This window comes from Erinaceus europaeus, chromosome 8 (genome assembly GCF_950295315.1).
Source record: "Erinaceus europaeus chromosome 8, mEriEur2.1, whole genome shotgun sequence".
Classification (NCBI taxonomy): Eukaryota; Metazoa; Chordata; class Mammalia; order Eulipotyphla; family Erinaceidae; genus Erinaceus; species Erinaceus europaeus.
The window spans coordinates 112,752,992-112,774,457 of record NC_080169.1 but is presented as its reverse complement, the minus strand read 5'-3'; the positions used below and the strand labels follow the sequence as shown (position 1 = coordinate 112,774,457).

The 21,466-nt window shown below is 49.9% G+C and overlaps 1 protein-coding gene across 2 annotated transcripts in view; it reads left to right on the top strand.

Moving 5' to 3' along the window:
- The first annotated feature begins 6,748 nt into the window (after positions 1-6,748).
- The window catches only part of DENND2A (DENN domain containing 2A), a 111,514-nt gene continuing 96,796 nt past the window's right edge, over positions 6,749-21,466 (top strand). Inside the window, exon 1 of one of the 2 annotated variants that reach the window (XM_060196701.1) lies at positions 6,749-6,885. The gene's annotated coding sequence lies outside the window, so the exon portion shown is untranslated. Of the gene's footprint in view, positions 6,886-9,827; positions 9,913-21,466 lie in introns of those variants that run through there. The other variant, XM_060196702.1, reaches the window with a different exon arrangement.

The following is a 21,466-nucleotide window of genomic DNA, read 5'->3' as shown; positions in this document are numbered from 1 at the left end:
AGTCGGGTGGTGGCGCAGCGGGTTAAGCGCACGTGGTGCAAAGCTCAAGGACCAGTGTAAAGAGCCTGGTTGAGCCCCCAGCTCCCCACCTGTAGGGGAGTCGCTTCCCAAGCGGTGAAGCAGATCTACAGGTGTCTGTCTTTCTTTCCCTCTCTCTGTCTTCCCTTCCTCTCTCCATTTCTCTGTCCTATCCAACAACGACATCAATAACTGTTGGTATGCTTCTAATTCTACTTCTAAAAACCTCTTCTGTTTCTTTTGGTTTAATCCCCCCTGCTTAACACTATTCTATTTACATAACTAAGCACAAGCATGCCTGCCTGGCATTGGTTTAATCCCCACTGGTTCATGATGTCTTTTTGCTCCGCCCCCTCTCCTAGTCACACCCTGATTTTCACCAGTCACTTTTCTCTCCACCCTCTCTACATCACATCCTGTTTACACCCTACTTGGTAAATCTATTAGTTTAGTTTAGTCTAGCTGAGCTGAGATTGTGCTGCATCCTGAATGAATAAAGAGATACTGCGTACAGCTCAACCGTGAGTCCTGGGTCATCTGTCTCCCATCAGTGAAGCCAGCCCAGCAAATAACCACAACAATGTTAAACAGCAAGGGCAACAAAAGGGAAAATTTAAAAAAATTAAAAAAAAAACATTAAAAAAAGGCAGGAAGGGAGGAAGAGAGGAGAGACATTCAAGCATGGGCCCACCTTCCTTAGAGCTCTCTCGCTGGTGTTGTCCATGGTGCTTTCATTCAGTGCTAGGGCTCGAGCCCAGGGCAAAGCCTGTGCTCTACTGGATGAGCTGTCTCCTCCTGGCCCCAAGCCTCCCTGTCTTGGTTCACCCTGAGCAAGCTCCGCACTAGCACAGATGGGGGCAGACACGTGCAGATAGATCCCTGGCCCCTTCCTGGACTCTCCCAGGAGCACTGCAGCAGAAGGACAGACATGTGCTCTCTCCTACCTGTACGCCCACGAGGACTGTGGGCGGTGCTGAAACCCAACCCCCAGAACCCCCAGAGTGACTGTCCATCTCCAAGCACACTGAGGCTGCACCCATGTCCCTAGCACCACGTGGAAGGTGGGGAGCCGGGGCTCGAACCTAAATCACTGTGTGGGTCCTTGTTCTTCGTACTATATGCGCTTAACCCTGTGCGCTGCAGCCCAGCCTCAATATATATTTTTAAATGACTCAGGCATTTTTGTAGAATTCAGTTTGGGACATCATCCACATCTTTGTCACCCCTCTCCTGTCCTGCCTTTCACCTCCAACAGTCTGGAAGGTGCACCGCCGCACACCCCCACTAGGAGTGCTTTGAAGCAGGAGGCGATTGCCTGTGGTAGACATTTGTCCAGCTACCAGTGGAAATCTAAAAGAACTTTTTTCCCCATTTAAAAACAATTTTATTTATAAAAAGGAAACACTGACAAAAACCATAGGATAAGTGGGGTACAACTCTACACAATTCCCACCACCAGAACTCCAGATCCCATTCCCTCCCCTGGTAGCTTTCCTATTCTTTATCCGTCTCCCCAAATGGAAGAGAGCACAATAACGCCTCATTTTCTTCTTCTTTTTCCTCCTTCCTCCCCCCCCAAGAACCAACTGTTTCATCCCTATGCCCCAAGCTTTCTTGGGAAGGTCCTTTTATGTTTTCACAAAGAATTACAGCCTTCAGAACAGTACAAGGGTGTGTGTATGTCTGTACATGTGGGTTTTCACCACGAGGCCAAGCGCTAAGCAATGTGCCTGAATACCAAATGTCCTCTGTACCTTCCGGGAGAACCAGTGAACCTTTTAAGACGAGAACAAGAGCCTCATGATTAAGACTTTCTGGTGTATTTATTTATTTATTTATTTATTTATTTATTTACTTTGTTTTCTCCCAGAAATCCAAAGCCACATGTGATCTCACTGCTTCTTGACCCACTTTTTCATTCTGCTAGAAGGGAAACAGACATAACAGCCCCAGAGCTTCCCCTGGTACCACGGGGGTGGGGTTTCAGAACCTCCCACAGTCCTTGTGGGTGTACAGGTGGGAGAGGGTACATTTCAGCTCACAGGAACTCTTTGGTCAAAGAACATTTAGAAAGCTAAAAGCAGATCTGGATCATGAAATGACAATTACTGGGGACTCAAACATACCTACAATGTTCCTGCTCACCTTGTCCCTTTTAAGTAATAATGGCTGCAGGGATGGTGTGACAGCTCACCTGGATAGTGCACCTGTTTTGCCATGACCATGACACACGACTCAGAACAACTGTGTCCCAGATTTGCACCAGGATCTGCATCACAAGGTCCGAGGTTCAATCCCCAGCACCACCGTATGCTAGACCTGAGCAGTGCTCTGGTAGTAAATCAGTATTATTTGATTTATTATGCCTGGTCTGTCACAGCTGTCTTACTTGAAGCATGAAAGGCTTTTGCAGAACTATTATGTTGCCTCTTTAACCCCGTTTCTTTTTTAAAATTTATTATTATTATTATTATTATTATTTTAACCCCAAGTTTCTTTACCTAGAACAAGTTAATGCCCCGAATTCAAAGAAGGGAGAAAAGACGCAGTGCAGCCCCTAGGGGGCGCCCCAGACTCTGCCCTGCCCACCTGCAATTTGAGGGACAGTTTGGAAAGGACAAAGCAGCTGGGGCTGGGCTGTCAGGGACCCTGAGTGTTACCCCCCTCCCCCAGGCTCCTGCAGCTGGTGAGGTGACTTCAGAGGCAGAGAGCAGGACTTCACGCTGTGCACATGAGGTTGTGGGTTCCATCCCTGGCGTTAGCATATGCCAGCCTGGTGCTCTGACCTCTTTCATCAAAAATTCTTTTCCTAGGGCTGGTGAGATAGCTTACCTAGAGAATGCACTTATTTGGTCACATGCACAACTGGGTTTGAGTCCAGCCTCACGTGTGTTGAAGCTTCCAAGCTGTGGTGTTTGTTCTCTCTATCTGAAAAGGTCAGCCTAGAACAGTGAAACCCTAAGATACCCCCACCCACCCAGTGTCTGATCTTTATATAGAAAATGAAAACTCCGGGAGTCGGGCTGTAGCGCAGCGGGTTAAGCGCAGGTGGCGCAAAACGCAGGGACCGGCATAAGGATCCCGGTTCGAGCCGCGGCTCCCCACCTGCAGGGGAGTCGCTTCACAGGCGGTGAAGCAGGACTGCAGGTGTCTATCTCTCCCCCCTCTCTGTCTTCCCCTCCTCTCTCCATTTCTCTCTGTCCTATCCAACATCGACGACGTTAACAACAATAATAACTACATCAATAAAAACAACAAGGGCAACAAAAGGGAATAAATAAATATTAAAAAAAGAGAAAACTCCCCACCTGCAGAGAAGTTTTGTGAGCGGTGAAGCAGTGCTACATGTATCTCTCTTTCTCTCCCTGTCTATCTTTTCTTCCCTTCTGTATCTCTCCGTCTCTAGCAAATAAATAAATACATAAATAAATAAAATAGTTTTAAAAGAAAACTCACTGAGTGATGTTTGGGCAAACAAAACAAAGATTTCTTTTATCATTTTCCTATTTGTGATTAATTGTAGGTTACAAGATTGTCAGGTTACAAGGTCACACCACACCACACCCACCATCAACATTCTGTAGCCCCACCCTCCGCCTCCCAAAGATAACCACCACAGTCCTCCTCATAAGTCTTAGAGTTTGCTTGCTTTTGGTTTTTTGTTTTGTTTTTTTGCAAGCTCATGTGTATCAGTTCTCTAGATTCCACAAACGAGTGAAACCATCTGGTAGTTTGCTAAGCATGATCACCTCCAGTTCCATCCACTTTGTCCCAAAGGACACAATATCATCTGTTTTAATTGCACAGTAGTATTCCACGGAGTACTACTTCCCATAACTTCTTTAGTCAGTCATCTGTGGATGGGCATTTAGGCTTTTTATTTATTTATAAGATAGAGACAGAGAGAAATTGAGAGCGGAGAGGGAGACAGAGAAGGAGAGAGACCTGCAGCCCTGCTTCACCACTCATGAAGCTTTCCCCCTGCAGGTGGGGACCAGGGGCTTGAACCCAGGTCCTTGTGCACCGTAATGTGTGCGCTTAACTAGGTGCACCTCTGCCTGGCCTCACGTATGTCTCTTTGAATTAGTGTTTGAGTGTCCTTTAGGCAAATATGGAATGATAGTATTGCTGGGTCATAAAGTTAATTACATTTTTAACAAAACAATAATTTAAGTCCTTATTTTACAAATGTCTGCACCTTGCAAGTTTTGTATTTTAAAAGCTTGCTGTACTTAGTTGAAAGAGGTATGGCATGGAGTTTAGTGTATCAGTGGCATGCAGGACTTGCCTGTAAGAGGTCCCATGTTTGATCTCCGACAACACCAGTAATAGCTGGAACTGAGTGGTGCTCTGGTCTTTCTCTTGTGAACATAAGCAAATCATTTTTTTAAAAAAGTACAACTACAAGACCAAATTTTTTTTTTTTTTTTTTTTGGATAGGACAGAGAGAAATGGAAAGAGGAGGGGAAGACAGAGAGGCAGAGAGGGGGAGAGAAAGACAGACACCTGCAGACCAGCTTCACTGCCTGTGAAGGGACTCCCCTGCAGGTGGGAAGTCAGGGCTCGAACCAGGATCCTTACGCCAATCCTTGCGTTTTGTGCCACATGGGCTTAACCCACTGCGCTACTGCCTGACTCCCTCTTTTTTTTTTCTTTTAAGATTTATTTGTTAATGAGATGAAGAGGAAGAGAGAGAACACCAGAGCATCACTCTGGCATATGCGATGCCAGGCATCAAACTTGGCACTTCATGAAAAAGCCAATGAAGAGTGAAGCCCTCAGGTAAGCAGGAGCAGACTGACGCCCAGTGGCATGGCTCTCCACAGGAGTGTGTCAAATCTCAGGCTCCTAACCTCAGCCTGTTCTAGATTCCATAATTCTTCAATCCTTTACATTCTCATTCTTTATCTCTCTCCCTCTCTCTCCTGCGCAGCCTTTTTGTGGGTTTGCATGGCTGAGTCTCCTTCCCAACCACATGCTGGTGTGCTTCAACTTTCTCTGTTTAGGAGTTCCCAAGTTTAAGACAAGAGTGACTTTCTGTGGTCCGGAAGATGATGCATTGGATAAGGTATTAGACTTTCAGGCATGAGGCCCTGAGTTTGATTCCTAGCATTGCATCTGTCAGAGTCATGCTCTGGTTCTCTCTCCCTTTCATAAACAAATAAATAATAAGAGAAAGAAATAAAAGAAGGAAGGAAGAATGATCTCCCTCCAGTATAAAGATGGCAGTCAAGCTTTCTCTGTCCAGGACTCTCATAGCTCTTTCTTTTTTTTTTTTAAATATTTATCTTATTTATTTATTCCCTTTTGTTGCCCTTGTTGTTTTATTGTTGTAGTTATTATTGTTGTTGTTGGATAGGACAGAGAGAAATGGAGAGAGGAGGGGAAGACAGAGAGGAGGAGAGAAAGATAGACACCTGCAGACCTGCTTCACCGCCTGTGAAGCGACTCCCCTGCAGGTGGGGAGCCAGGGTTCCAACTGGGATCCTTATGCCGGTCCTTGTGCTTTGCGCCACCTGCGCTTAACCACTGCACTACTGCGCTACAGCCCAACTCCCTCTCATAGCTCTTTCATCTGGCAACTCCTCTGCTCAAAAAAAAAAAAAAAAAAAACAAAAACTCCCTTGGGAGTCATTGCGTTGGTGAGCACATATGTTACACTGGGCAAGGACCCTGGTTCAAGGCCCCAGTTCCCCACCTGCAAGGGGGGAAGCTTCATGAGTGGTGAAGCAGAGCCGCAGGTGTTTCTCCCTGTCTGCCTCTCCCTTCCCTCTCGAATTCTCTCTATATCTATCCAATAAATACACAAAATACTGGGGGGAGGGGGGAATCTCCCTTGGCCACATACTACTCTCAGAATAAAATTTAAAACCTAGTAGAGACTTTAGGAATCTGTCAGCACGCACCCAAACACTAACTGCCATGTAGCCCAGGTGGTGGCGCAGTGGGGGAGCTCCAGGCTTACAAGCATGAGGTCCAGAGTTCAATTCCGGGCGCTGCATGTGTCACAGCACTGCTCTCCCCAGTCACCATAAATCAGTACACCTGTCACAGACGGCTTCCTCTCTACCTATTCAGCCCAATCAGAGTTCTGAGGAGCCTTTCCCAAGCGCCCCCCCACCCCTTTCTCCTATTTCTGTAACCCCCCCCCCCGCCCCCTGTCCTTGTTCAGCTGGAGCAAGCATTCTGTCAGCAAGCATTCTGAAGTCTTTTCTCCACCCCACACCCTAGGTGAGGAGCCCAGAGGTGAACCCCCTTTCCCAGCATCACCCCTCCCTCGCCCCGCATCCCACTGTCTGCTGCAAAGGGCAAGACTGGCGGCCACCTCACTGCCCGGGGGGTGGTGGTGTCTCTAACACCCAGCCCGCGTCTGACCCCTAGCAAGTGTTCTTGAAAGTCTGGATCAGAAGCTGGGAGAAGAGGGGAACCCCCTCCCCCATCACTTAGAGTTGGAAAAGTGTGTTGGGGGTGCACGGGTCGGGAGCCCACTGAATGGGGGGCGAGGGGGGACAGGCGACGGTGGTCTCCAGCAGCCAAAGGGTTAAGCGCCCCCCTCCTACGCCCAGGCCTGGGCCCCCGCAGACGGTCCAGTTTACCGGCGCGCCAGCCCGCGCCCCCGGGGGGCGTTGCCGTGGAGACGGGCGGGCGCCAGCCAGCTGCGGATGAGCTCAGCGCGCGGGGCGGGGCGGGGCGGGGCGGGGGGCGCGCGGCCCGGGGTGGGGGAGGGGGCGGGGTTGGGGGCGGGGTCCCGGGGCCCGCGCTGGCTCCGCGATCCGCGGCGACTGCAGGGCGGAGGGCGCAGGGTCATGGCGCCCCCGGGCCCAGCCGCCCCGCGACCCCCAGCTGCACCCCGGAGCCCGCCCGGAGGTAGGTCGCGCCGGCTGGGGAGGGGGCGCCCCCGATCGCGGAGGGGACCCCGCTGGGAGGGAATCACCGAGAGGGGAGAGGAACGAGGAGGGGGCCCGTGGCGGCGTCGTGGAAGGGGTGCGCTGGGGGGGTGTCAACATGGGGGTGCACCGGCGGGGGTCGAGCGAGGAGACATTGGGGGCGTCGCGGAGGAGGGTGCACCGAGAGGGAGGTTCCCGGGGCGGGGGCCCGACCGGAGGACTCTCGGGGGCTGCGAGGAGGCGGCTGCAGCAGCCTTGGCAGGAACTGGGGAGCGGGGAGTCTGCAGGCCGCCGGCTGGGTTTCGGGGTCCGGGCTCGGGGGCCCCCGCGGAACTGAGTCGAGTGACCCCAGACGTCCCTGGGGCCTCGGTGTGGCTTCCAGAGCCGGGCCCAGCGCGGAACCCGGGGGTCGGGAGGGTGGGAGTGGGGGTGGGGGAAGCGGGCGGGGGTAGGGGCGGGCTCTCCCTGCACCCCAGTCTGCAGCCCAGGGGGAACCAGAAGGGAGAGGTGCATCGGTGCTCTGGCGGCACCCCCACGTTGTCCCTGAGGACTGGGTGGGAGTCCACGCCGCCCAGGGGACACGGGAAGCAGGTCACCATTTTTAGGAGGGTCTCCGGGGAGCTGGGTGCACTCGCAGTGGGGGCCCTGGACGAAGTGGGGGGCCAGGCGCGCTGCCAGCGGGTGTGGAGGTGGACTTGGCCGTCTGGTGACACGCCAGGGTGCTGGAGACCGAATAGGGCCCCCCGCCCCCCAATGTGTGTGTGTGTGTGTGTGTGTGTGTGTGTGTGTGTTGGCACTTAAAAAAGAAAAAAACACTTAAGTAGGGGGGCCTGGAGATAATTCCCTCTGGCTAGAGCTCCTTTCCCCAACTGTCAGGATCCAGGTTCGAGCCCCAGCTACCACCAGGCCAAAGGGGGAGCTTCACAAGTGGGGAAGCAGTGCTATGGCGTCTCCTCCTTCTCTGTTTCTGCCTTTTGTCCTTTATCTGGAAACAAGACAAGAAAGAAAGAAAAGGTCTGCTGGGAGTAGTGGATTCGTGTAGGCATGAAGCCCTAGCAGCAAGGGATAGGAAAAAAAAAATTAATTTATTGAGAGATGAGGGCTCATCTCTGGATGGAACCTGAGGCCTCCCACATGGAAGTCTGGCTCTCTTCTCCGGAGCTGTCTCCCCAACTGCAGTGATGTTGCTATTGAGCTTCCACACGGGGATGTGTGTGTGAAGAACTCCGTCCCTTCTGCTGACATCTTTACATTTCTCTCTCTCTCTCTCCCAAACACACACACACACACACACACACACACACACACACCCAGGGCAGGAGGAGAAAGTTGGGGTACCTGGGTCAGAATGGAGCAGAATTCCTGCTGGAGTCTGGGCACAAGAGATCTGGTGAGGAGGAATAGAAAGTGGTCAGTGGACAGACTGCCCTCCTGCACTTTATTCCTAGATGTCTGAGCACTGCTGGGGCGGGATTCCATCCATCAAAACTACATGAGTAGAGGGTCGGGTAGCGCAGTGGGTTAAGTGCACATGGCGCAAAGTGCAAGAATCCCAGGTTGGCACCCTCCGGCTCCCCACCTGCAGGGGAGTCCCTTCACAGGCAGTGAAGCAGGTCTGCAGGTGCCTGTCTTTCTCTCTCCCTCTCTGTCTTCCCCTCCTCTCTCCATTTCTCTCTGTCCTATCCAACAACAACAACAATAATAACTACAACAATAAAACAACAAGGGCAAAAAAAAGGGAATAAATAAATAAATATATATAAAAATATATTTCACTTATTTATTGGATAGAGACAGAAATAGAGAAAGAAGGAGGAGACAGAGAGGGAGACAGAGACCCCGAGACACTGCTTCACTACTTAACCACTTGTGAAGTGTGTGTGTGTCCCGTCCACCCTGCCTCCCACCAGCAGCTGAGGGCCGGCGGTTTGAACTTGGGTCCTTGCACATGGTGACATTTGTACTTAACCAGGGACGCCACCTCCTAGCCTCCCAAAGAGCCCCTCCTCTCCCAGTTGAGCTCAACTGGGAGGTTGTTGTGTGTAAAAAAAAAAGTCTAAAGAGTCACACAGAACACAGCCCAGTGTGAAGATGCTACAAAGCTGCAAAGAGGCAATGTCACCAGGCTGGCTTCCTGGACTACCTTCCTGGTCCAACTGGGGGGGGGGGGGTGCTGATTCTCCTTCCCCTTCCCCTCTTCCTCCTCCTCCTTCTTTTTGTTGGTGGGACTGAGTCAGTCAGCTCAGGGTTGTTAAACAGGTGAGTGCTGGGCAGCTAGGTCCCCTGGTCCCTCAGCACAGAAGAGACCCTTTGGATGGGTGTGTGATGGGCTGTTCATTGAACCTCCAGGACCCCAGACCAGAGCGCCCCCAGCAGGCAGCGTGGGGAACAGCATTTGAGATTCCCCTCATGAATCCACTTGTGCTACTGCAGGGTGACCTAAAATGAACGGAGCTAGGAGCTAGGAACCGAGGTTCTGCTTCCTCCCCGGTCACACTAGGTAACATTTCTTGAAGATTAATTTTGAAAAAAGAACAACATTTATTTATTTTATTTATTTTTTTATTTTTTTTCCCCTCCAGGGTTATTGCTGGGCTCGGTGCCTGCACCATGAATCCACCGCTCCTGGAGGCCATTTTTTTCCCCCTTTTGTTGCCCTTGTTGTTGCAGCCTCGTTGCGGTTATTATTGCCATTGTTGACGTTGCTTTGTTGTTGGATAGGACAGAGATAAATGGAGAGAGGAGGGGAAGACAGAGAGGAGGAGAGAAAGATAGACACCTGCAGACCTGCTTCACCGCCAGTGAAGCGACTCCACTGCAGGTGGGGAGCCGGGGGCTCGAACCGGGATCCTTACACCTGTCCCTGCGCTTTGCGCCACGTGCACTTAACCCACTGCACCACCGCCCGACCCCCAAGAAAAACATTTATTGTCGGGAAAGAGAAAGAGAAGCAAAGCATCTCTCCGGCACACGCAGCCCTGGGGATCTAACTTGGGCCTTCGCGTTGGTAAGCCCTGCACTCTGTCACTTCCCAGGCCCAGATCGTTTCTTTATTTGAAGAGAAGTTATTTTTTCTTTTCTTTTCTTTCTATTATACTTGATAGGACAGAGAGAAATTGAGGGGGAGGGGAGGCGGAGAGGAAAAGAGAAAGACACCTGCAGATTTGCTTCTCTGCTCGTGAAGCCGGTTTTTAAGCATGGTAATATGTGCGCTTAACCGAGTGCGCCACCGCCTTCCTCCCCCCCCCCCCCCGTTTATTTGACACAAGGTAGGCAGAAAGTGTCACCTGAGAGAGAGAAAATGGGTGGATCACCTCTGTCACAAGTGGAGCCTGGCTTTGAACCGGGCGCCTCAGGACGCCTGCACTCTACAAGCTGAGCTATCTCCCCAGCCATCTTTGCTCAACACTTTTACCTTGGGGTACACTGTAACGGGCACACTCAATGGCAGGAGGCCTTTGCATAAGGCCTGGTCCCTCCCTAGTCTGATTAGACCCAAATCTCAGAAGGTGGCCCTGAAATTTTAAGGTACAGCCTAGTGTTTTAATGATCACTTAGAGGGCTGGGTGCACTGTGTGTGTGTGGGGGGGGGGCGGGTGAGACAGGACCCTCAGATTCCACAGGCAAGGACTCCATGGCAGTTCAAGTGGAGAAGCGTGTTACTCTTAATCCACTGGCTGATCCCCGCCTTCAGTATCAAGATCTAAAGCCACCCGGAGCTGGCACTTGAAGACATTGCTGTAAAGCTTTGCAGGAAGCGTTTTTTCAAAGCGGAGGTTCTAACACATCACTGCAAAGCGTCTGCAGTCAGGGCTGCTGGTGGTATTGGGGGGATATAGTGTGCAACGCTGCACCGGCCTCACCACTGAACAGCTGTGGCATCTTTCTCTTTCTGAAGCCTGGAACCGGACTTGGGTCTGCCTTTCCGGGGCGCCGCGCCTCTGACTTTTGTGTTCTTTCTACTTCCCTCCGGATACTCAAGTGTCTTTGGCCTCTGACTGGATCACCTGGCAGCGAAGTTTCTGCTTCTCCTCTAACCCACTCGTGAACAAAAGTGGAGGCAAGCTGTCATCATTTAACTGTATTTTGTGAGAATGGATCTTTGTGGTGTGATAGCTACGTTGTCCTCTCCTCAGCTGCGGCCTGCTGTTCCTTTGTAGTGATTTAATGTGTTTAACAGGTGATCTGTCGATGGGCTGGGGAGACAGCGTAATAGTCCTGCAGACGATTTCCACGCCTGTCTCTGAGGTCACAGGTTCCATCCCTAGCACCATTATAAGCCTGAACAACTGAGCAGCTCTCTGGTGAAAATTTAAAAAATTAAAAACGACAACAAAAGTTATCTGTAGGTCTGTAAAGTTGTGCAGTGGATAAGGCATTGGACTCGCAAGCATTAAGTCCTGAGTTCAATTTCCAACATAATGTGTGCAAGGGATGTTCTGGTTTCTCTCTTTCTCTTTCTCTTTCTTTCTCTTTCTCTCCCTCCCTCCCTCTCACCCTCCTTCCCTCTTCTCTCATCACAGACAATCAAACAAAACCCAAGTTGTCTATTTATGAGCAAGTGGTTGTTTCTGATTTTACCTACTACACATAGTCTCCATTGCTTGTTAATATTTCTGAAATATAGCTTCCTAGAAGTGGCATTGCTGGATTAAAATAGTTTTTTTTTTTCCTCCATGGTTGTTGATGGGGCTCAGTGCCTGCACTATGAGTCCACTGCTCCTGGAGGCTATTTTTTCCCTTTTGTTGCCTTTGTTTATCCTTGTTGTTATTATTGTTGTTGTTGTTATTGCTGTTGTTGTTGGATAGGACAGAGAGAAATTGAGAGAGGAGGGGAAGACAGAGAGGGGGAGAGAAAGATAGACACCTGCATACCTGCTTCACTGCCTGTGAAGCCACCCCCCTGCAGGTGGGGAGCCAGGGGCTGGAACCAGGATCCTTAACGCTGGTCCTTGCGCTTCACGCCATATGCACTTAACCCATTGTGCTACTGCCTGGCTCCCTAAAATAGGTTTTATGGCTGTAGAGATAGGGTGAAAGATTTGCCCGTGAAGAGTCCCAGGTTTGATCTCTGGGCTCACTTACCATACATGAGGACTCAGGTTCGAGCCCCCAGCCACCACTTGGGAGCATGTGCATGGGGCAGAAAGGTGGGGCACCTCTTTGAGCAGTAGAGCAGTGCTGTGGTCTCTGGTCTCTCTCTCTGTCTCTCTCCCTCTTTACCTTGCTCTGTCTCTCACGATCTATCTGGGAAAAAAAAAAGAAAAAGAGCCTGCCAGAAGCGGTGGAATTGTCTCCCCCCAAAAAAAAAGAAAAAGAGAGATTTCCACTCTGGCTGTTAAAAACAAAATTAAAATATGTACTCCTCTCCTCCCTCACCCAGATGTTCCCATCCTAACTCTCCACCAAATTTACCAGGGGTTTCTCTTTATGTTAACATGCAAGTTACAACTCACAGTCTGTAAGGTCAGGGACGTAGCACAGCACTTGCTCACCAGACTTTCATGCCCGAGGTCCAGATATCCTGGGTTTGGTCCCTGGCACTGTGCTGTGCCAGAACTGAGTAGCGCTCTGATATCTACTTCTCTCTCTTTCTTACTGACATAAAGTCAGCAGATCCATAGTATAGTGCATTCATAGAGGCAATACACTCAAGTTTCTTTTCTTCAGGATGTGTAGCCTATGAAAATTAGTTTCTTCTTCTTTGTTGAAGAGTATTTATTTACGGGGGCCAGGCAGCGCAGCATGGTGCAAAGTGCAAGGACCAGCTAAAGGATCCTGGTTTGAGCCCCCGGCTCCCCGCCTGCAGGGGAGTCGCTTCACAGGCAGTAAAGCAGGTCTGCAGGTGTCTATCTTTCTCTCCCCCTCTCTGTCTTCCCCTCCTCTCTCCATTTCTCTCTGTCCTATCCAGCAAGGACAGTAATAACAACAACAATAATAGCAACAACAGTAAACAACAAGGGCAACAAAAGGGGAAAAAAATAGCCCCCAGGAGCAGTGGATTCATAGTGCAGGCACTGAGCCCCAACAATAACCCTGGAAGCAAAAAAAAAAAAAAAGACTTTCAAGCTTGAGGCTTTGAGTTCCTAGGTTCAGTCCCCAGCACCAGCATAAGCCAGAGCTAAGCAGTGCTCTAGTTTCCCTGTGTGTGTGTGTGTGTGTGTGTGTCTCCCATTAAAACAAAACAAAAAGTCTAAAAAAGAAAGGAGGATGTTACATGCCATACATCAGACAAGAGTTTAATAACCAAAACATATAAAGAGCTTGCCAAACTGAACAACAATAAAACAAATGACCCCATCCAAAAATGGGGAGAGGACATGGCCCAAAAGGCCAAGAAACACATGAAAAAAATGCTCCAAGTCTTTGATTGTCAGAGAAATGCAAATAAAGACAACAATGAGATACCACTTCACTCCTGTGAGAATGTCATGCATCAGAAAAGGTAGCAGCAACAAATGCTGGAGAGGTTGTGGGGTCAAAGGAACCCTCCTGCACTGCTGGTGGGAATGTAAATTGGTCCAACCTCTGTGGAGAACAGTCTGGAGAACTCTCAGAAGGCTAGAAATGGACCTACCCTATGATCCTGCAATTCCTCTCCTGGGGATATATCCTCAGGAACCCAACACACCCATCCAAAAAGATCTGTGTACACATATGTTCTTAGCAGCACAATTTGTAATAGCCAAAACCTGGAAGCAACCCAGGTGTCCAACAACAGATGAGTGAGTGGCTGAGCAAGTTGTGGTATATATACAATGGAATACTACTCAGCTATAAAAAATGGTGACTTCAGCATTTTCAGCCGATCTTGGATGGAGCTTGAAAAATTCATGTTGAGTGAAATAAGTCAGAAACAGAAGGATGAATATGGGATGATCTCACTGTCAGGCAGAAGTTGAGAAACGAGATCAGAAGAGAAAACACAAGTAGAACCAGAACTGGAGTTGGCATATTGCACCAAAGTGAAAGACTCTGGGGTGGGTGGGGGTGGGGTGAGTACAGGTCCTGGAAAAGTAAGACAGAGGACCTAGTGGGGGTTGTATTGTTATATGGAAAACTGAGAAATGTTATGCATGTACAAACTATTATATTCACTGTCAAATGTAAGACATTAATCCCCCAATAAAGGAAAAAATGAAAAAAAGACATATATATATACACATATATATACAGGAAAAAAATTAAAAGAAAGGAGGGTGGGGAGATAGTGTAATGCAAAAAGATTCTGGTGCCTGAGGCTCTGAAGTCCCAGGTTCAATCCCATGCACCACGATAATAAGCCAGAGCTGAGCAATGCTCTAGAAAAAAGGAGGTAAGAAAGAGAAAAATAAATAAATAAATGTATTTATTTATTTATTGGTGTTGGGTGGTGATGCACCAGGTTGAGTACATGTATTATAATGTGCAAGGACCCAGGTTCAAGCTCCCAGTTCCCACATGTAGGGAGGAAGCTTCACAAGTGGTGAAGCAGTGCTGCAGGTGTCTTTCTCTCTCCCTCTCTATCTCCCACTTCCCTCTTGATTTTCCTGCTCTATAAAAAATACACATAGAAATATACATACACATGGTGGAGGGAGAGAGAACCAGAGCATCACTCTGGCACATGCAGTGTCGAGGACTGACCTCATTCTTGAGTTCATGCTTGAGATTCTAGTGATTTATCCATTTATCCCAGGCTGTGAAAATGGGTTTCTTTCTTCTTCTTCTTCTCCTTCTTCTTCTTCTTCTTCTCCTTCCTCTTCCTCCTCCTCCTCCGCCTCCTCCTTCTCCTCCTTCTTCTTATTGCCACCAGGGTTATCGCTGAGGTTTGGTGCCTGCATGATGAATCCACTTCTCCTGGTGGCCCTTTTTTTTTTTTTTTTTTAAATAGAAATAGAGAGAAGTTGAGAGGGATGGGAAGATAGAGAGATAAACACCTGGAGTACTTGACTCACTGCTTGTGAAGCTTCCCTTCTGCAGGTGGGGAGCAGGGGCTTGAACCCCAGGTCCTTGTGTGTGGTAACTTGTGAGCTCAACCAGGTGACCACTACAAGACTCTGAAGATAAGTTTCTGATCCCTGTTTGGTTTTGTAGACGGCCATCCAACAGCCGGTCTCAACTTTGTTAGTTTTGTGTCCCTGCCACCCTGACCCCATGGAGACGCGGCTCTGCCTGTGGTGTAAACTGACTGACACCTGGGGAGTGGGCTGGGTCACACACTCGGCCACCCAGCGGCGCTCCCCACTCTCCTTCGTGCCTCCTCTCTTCCCACCAGAGGATGCAGTAAGGGCTGGGTTCATTTAACACAAAGTTCTCTGTGAAGCAGCTGTGGTGACAGACAGGGTTGCCGTGCACTAGGGTGGGAAGATTACTTTAGCTTTACCATGAGAGAGAGAGAGAGAGAGAACAGAGCATCACACAGGATCATGTGATGCTGGGGATCCAACTCAGGACCTCATGCTTCAGGGTCCAATACCCCGTTCGCTGTACCATCTCTCAGGCTGCTATTACAAGATGTAAAATAATAATAACAACAACAACAATAATAATAAGTTGACCTGTGGAGGCTGTCCCATGGTTCTGTGCATGCAGGAGACCCTGGCACTATAGTTAAGAAACAAAACACAGTTGGCCAGACAGTGACACACCCAGTTATGCACACGTCACCATGCACAGGGTCCCTGGTTTGAGCCCCGGCTCCCCACCTGCAGGGTGGACACTTTATGAGATGAGAGGTGAAGCAGGTTTGCAGGTGTCTCTCTTTCTCTTCCTCTCTATCTCCCCCTCTCCTCTCAATTTTTCTTGTCTTGTTAAATAAAATAGAAAGAAAAGGAAAGAAAGAAAGAAAGAAAGAAAGAAAGAAAGAAAAAGTGGCTCCCAGGAGTGGTGGACTTGACTCGTAGTACCTGCACCAAGCTCTAAAAACTACACTGGTGGCAATAAAAAATAAATTAGTAGATAACAATAAAAAAAATAGAGAGGGTGGAAGTTAGATAGCACAATGGTTATGCAGAGACTCTTATCCTGAGGCTCTAAAGTCCCAAATTCAGTTCCCTGCACCACCATAAACCAGAGCTGAGCAGTGTTCTGGTTAAAATAAATAAATAAATATGTGTGTGTGTGTTTATAAAAAGAGAGAGAGAAAGAAAGGACTACGGGAGGGTCACATTTAAGTGAGCAACTGATGCGTAGCGGGGAGGGGAGAGGTGGGCATCTCCCCCCATTGGCCCTGGTGTGTGGACCTAGGCAGCAGGGACTTAGTACCGTCCCTCTGCCCTCTAGCCCTTCCTGCCCACCCCAGAGGAGAGCCCTGAGTCCAGTCCGAGGAGTGAGAGGCAGATAACTGGGTGCTGGGGGAAGACACAGGGGGCCTAGCATTGTGCCAGGCTCTGCTGTATGCACAGGGTTGGGAGAGGGCTGTGAGCTGCAGGTGAGGGCTGCTCAGCTCCTAGATGCAAAGGGGGCTGTCCTTCAAGCCTGACCCCCTGGCACCCAGCTGCCACAGTCCCCCTTCCATCTGCCCCACTTCCTCTGCTGTGTTTATGGCTCCCAGGACATCAAACAGGGAGCAGTGCTCTCTGTTTACGCTCTGTGTCTGAACTGATGGCACTAAGGGGCTGGGAAGAGCAGCAGGAGGGGAGCCTCTGAAGGGCCAGGAGGGGCTCCCTCTCCTGAACAGGCAGCTGAGGTCACTGTCCTGGGACCCGGAGAGAGAGAGAGAGATGGGGGACAGAGTCAGAGAGGCTGCTTCTGGACGTACTCCTGACTCGGGTTCAGGCTGCTGGTTTTTGCTGGAAAGAGGACATGGCTGTGGTCAGGAGGACAAGACAGCAGTGGGAGAACCCACGAGGCAGCTCCTCGGCTCCTGCCTGTGTCCCTGAAATCTGCTTCCATCTCTCCCCTCTGCCCTGAGTAAAGAAAAAGATCATCTAATTTTTTTTAAAATTATTTATTAGATGCAGAGAGAAATCAAGATGTGGGGTGGGGAGAGGCACTACAGCAGTGCTCAGCTCTGGCTTCTGGTGGTGCTGGGGATTGAACCTGGGCTCTTTAGTGCCTCAGGCATGAATATCTTGGATAACCTTTTGGCTGTCGCCCAAGCTCAGACTCACAAAGTGCAGCTGTAGAGAAAAGTCCACTTCCCATATCTCAGAACTCAGCTCGAGAGAAAGGGCTGTGTTCCCAGGCATTGCACAACTGAGGCCGAAACACCAGGCATGGATAGTAAACAGACATACTGAGGGCCCCAGCTAGCTGAGCAGGAGCCAGGAAGCTGGGAGGGAGGGGGAGGGGGGAGAGGGAGAGGGAGAGGGAAAGGTCAGGATGAGCCACTGAATGGTCCTCCAGGGCGGGCTGGGCTCCCTTTCCAAAAGTTCAGGACTCAGGCCTAGGCAGCGGTGCACTTTATTACTTGCACATAATACCAAGTTCAGGACCCACACCTACAGATCACAGTGTAACCCCAAGGCCGAGTTGGACTGCACTTGTGAAAGCTAAGACCACACGAGCATCTGGTGAGAAGTTCTGTAGAGTGTGCTCCTTTAAAATTTTTTCTTATATTTGATAGAGTCAGAGAGAAATTGAGGAGGAAGGAAGAGTTAGGGAGGGAGAAAGAGAGAGACACGTGCAGTACTGCTTCACCGCTAGTGAAGCTTTGCCCCTGCAGGTGAGGACAAGGGGTTTAAACCTGGATCCTTGGGCACTCAGTCAGCTGCGGCACCGCACAGCGCCTTATAGTCTGTGCTCCTGCTGGCTCTGTTAGCAGAGTGAAGCTCAAGACATAAATATGCAAGATGCCAGTTGGCTGCTTCTTCTAGGACATATGTTGTTGCTGAATGCTTTTGAGACGCAACTTTGTTTTATTCTTTTTTAAAAAAATTTATATTTATTCCCTTTTGTTGCCCTTGTTGTTTTATTGTTGTAGTTATTATTGTTGTTGTCAAATAGGACAGAGAGAAATGGAGAGAGGAGGGGAAGACAGAGAGGGGGAGAGAAGGATAGACACCTGCAGACCTGCTTCACTGCCTGTGAAGTGACTCCCCTGCAGGTAGGGAGCCAGGGGCTTGAACCGGGATCCTTACTCTGGTCCTTGGGCTTTGTGCCACCAGTGCTTTACCAGCTGTGCTACCACCCAACTCCCTCTTTTTTTTTTTTAAAGTAATTATTTATCACAGCGAGAGAGTTGTGGAGAGAGAACCAGATCATGATTTTGGTGTGTGTTCAATGCTATGGATTGAACTCGAGACCTTATGCTTGAGAATCTGTTGCTTTATCTATCATACCACCTCCTGGGCTGCCTTTTTTTTTTTTTAAGATGTATTTAAAAATTTTTTTTTAATATTTATTTATTTATTCCCTTTTGTTGTCCTTATTGTTTTATTGATGTAGTTATTATTGATGTCATTGTTGTTGGATAGGACAGAGAGAAATGGAGAGAGGAGGGGAAGACAGAGAGGAGGAGAGAAAGAGTCACTTCACCTGTGAAGTGACTCCCCTACAGGTGGGGAGCCGGGGGCTCGAACCGGGATCCTTACGCCGGTCTTTGCGCTTGAGCCACCTGCGCTTAACCCGCTGCGCCACCGCCTGACTCCCTAAGATGTATTTCTTTATGATGAGAGAATCAGAGCATCACTCTCTGTCTTTTACACAATATTTTATTTATTCATTTATTAGATAGGGACAGAGAAACTGAGGTGGAGAAAGAGAGACCTACAGCCCTGTTTCACCACTTGGGAAGTGTCTTCCTGCAGGTGGGGACAGGGGGCTTGAACTTGCATCCTTGCACATGGTAACAACCGAGTGCACCACCATCTGGCCTCCAGAGCATAACTCACATACACGGTACCAGAGTTCCAGCTTGGCACCTTAAGCATGCCAGCCCTGTGCCCCACTACTGTGCCACCTCCCTGGTGACCCGTCGCAGTGAACCTCCTGTCTGTTTTTCAAAACAGCTGCTGCTGATACCCCCAGTGGGCAGGAGGGGAGTGGGTACAGAAGAGTCCGGGAGTAGAGTGTGTGCTCACAAGTGTGGGAACCTGGGTTCTGTCCCTGGCACCAACGAAATAACAGCAATGAAAAAAAGAATGTTCATCTGAGTGGAGATGTAGCTCACAGGTGGACCTGTACCCACATCCCCACATGTATGAGACATGGGTCCCAACCTCAAAAAAAAAAAAAAAAAAAAAAAAAAAGCAAAGGAACTCGTCTACAGTCCCATGGCTCTCAAATAGCAGAAGTGGCGTTTGAACTCGGCTCTCACTGCTTCTAACCTGGGTTGTACCATCTTTTTCCCAGAATTGGGATCAGGGTGGGAGTCTCAGTTCCCCCTTCCCCCGCCCCAAGAAAGGGGATGGGAGATGACGTCTCTCTGGAAGATTGCTGTCTTTTGTCCAAATGTGCTGGCTGGGTGCCAGGCTGGAAGGGCTCTGCTCATGGAAAGAGGAACAGAAGCCAGCCCGAGAGGGTGGGAAAGGGGTGGGGGAGGAGAGGAAGAGAGGGCAGGAAGGGGCAGGGGAGGGGAGCAAGGAGACTGGGGCAGCTCAGCTGGGACCAGAGCCACCCTCCCCTGTTCCCCACCCCCACGCCAACAAACACAGGGTGGGGGTATGTGCCGTGGAGTGCATCTTCTTTAAGTGGGGGGACTTCTGGTGCAGCCTGAGTCTCTGATCTGTTATGCGGGGTGGGTGGGGGCTCCAGGTGCTCTGAGGCCAGGACAGGGTACTGGCGGGGGGGGGGGGGGGTGGCGGGGGGATGAGGTGGGGACAGAGGGGAGGGGGGGTCCTTCCTTATCTCCTTTACCACCCTTGGGTGAGATTTGGTGAGACTGAACACCAGGAAGACCTTTGAGAGGAAAACAAGTCCCAAGACAGTTTTCTGGGGGTGGAGGGGGCAGGTCTTGATGCCTGCATGCAGGGGACCGTGAGGGACAAAGCTGCCGGGTGCCAGGCTCTTTTCTATAAGCCAGCCTGCCCCCACGGCGCTCCCTCTGTGGGGTCTTCAGCACCTGGACTCCAGTGGGACAGCCTTCATGTGGCTTTGGGGAGCTAGTCCCTGCAGGCACTAAGGGGTCCGTGGTAGGGCTGGCTGTGGGGATCAGTGAAACAGCCCCCATGGAATCTGGCTTCTAGAATAGTCTGTGCTTTATCAGTGCTGGTCATTGACTGGTGGTTACAGTTTGATTGGAAGCATCAAGTTCTTGCAACCTTGCAGAAAAACACATACATGGGACCAGGTGGTAGTATATCTGGTTAAATGCTCACATTACGGTGTGCAAGGACCCAGGTTCAAGCATCTGGTCTATCTTGTTTTCCATTGTTGTTGTTGCTGTTATTGTTGGATAGGCCAAAGAGAAATGAAGAGAGGAGGGGAAGACAGAGAGGGGGAGAGAAAGATAGACAACTGCAGATTTGCTTCACTGCCTGTGAAGCGACCTCCCAGCAGGTGAGGAGCTGGGGGCTCGAACCGGGATCCTTACGCCAGTCCTTGTGCTATGTGTGCTTAACCCAGTGCATTACCACCTGGCTCCCCATTTATCAATTCTTAATGAGCGAGAGAGAGGGAGAATGAGAGAACCAGAGCATCACTCTGGCATATGCAACAAACGGGTCAGATTCAGGTCCTGACGCTTGCAGGTTACTCACTATGCAGCCTCTCAGGCCACCATTTATCACTTCTGTAACATCACACACACTAATCTCAGAAGTCTCTCATGTTTCTGAAGTAGTAGGCTTTTCAGTTGACTGGAAAGAAGAGAAAAAGAAGTGCCATCTTAAGAATCCATAGCTAGTAGGCCCAGGATGTGGTGGGGCAGCTTCTCTGGAGCAACTGAGTCACCCTGGACAAGTGAAAAGTTAGGACTTGCTTAGGGTCATGGTCCCACCTCAGCCACGTGCCACAGAAGAGTGACAAAACCGGGCCATGTGCTGTCATTTCTAGCCCTCACTTCCTCCCTGGCACCTTCTTGCATTCCTATTTGGGAGCTTCTCCTTGTCAGAAGTTATCTCTCGCTCCGTTATACATCCACTTTTCCCTCTCCTCTTTGGATTTCCTCACCTGATGGGACCTCTCAGAAGCCTGGGTTCACAGTGACTGGCTGGGTCACCCGGGGAATTCCACTGAAGCCAGGAGGAGGCCGTAGAAGGCTGGGTCAGCCAGTGCAGGCGTCATTGCCCATGGGGTCCTGGGAGAAGGGGCTCCACACTTCCTGAAGGGAAATGGCTCCCATAAATAGAGGGATGGGAAAAGGAGCCGCCTGCTCCTTTCCTCCTGTCAGCTCAGCTCTTCTGGTGTCCAGGCAACTCAGCCTCTTGTAAATGTTTTTCATTCAGATGTGTCCTTGCCAGTATGTGCATGTGTGACAGAACTGTGAGAGCTGTTTCCTTGTGTACTGCAGATCAGAAATGAAAAAGGCAGACCTGTCTTTTATTTGCTGACTTAGCCATAGTAACCTCTCATTAACCCATTCCAAGTTGAGGCTGGAGTTTCTAGTTTCTTCAGTAGGGTTATATTGGGAAGGACAGAAGGAAAACATACACCTTCAGATGCCATGTCCTGTGGAACTGCACCCACGGCTTCAGTAA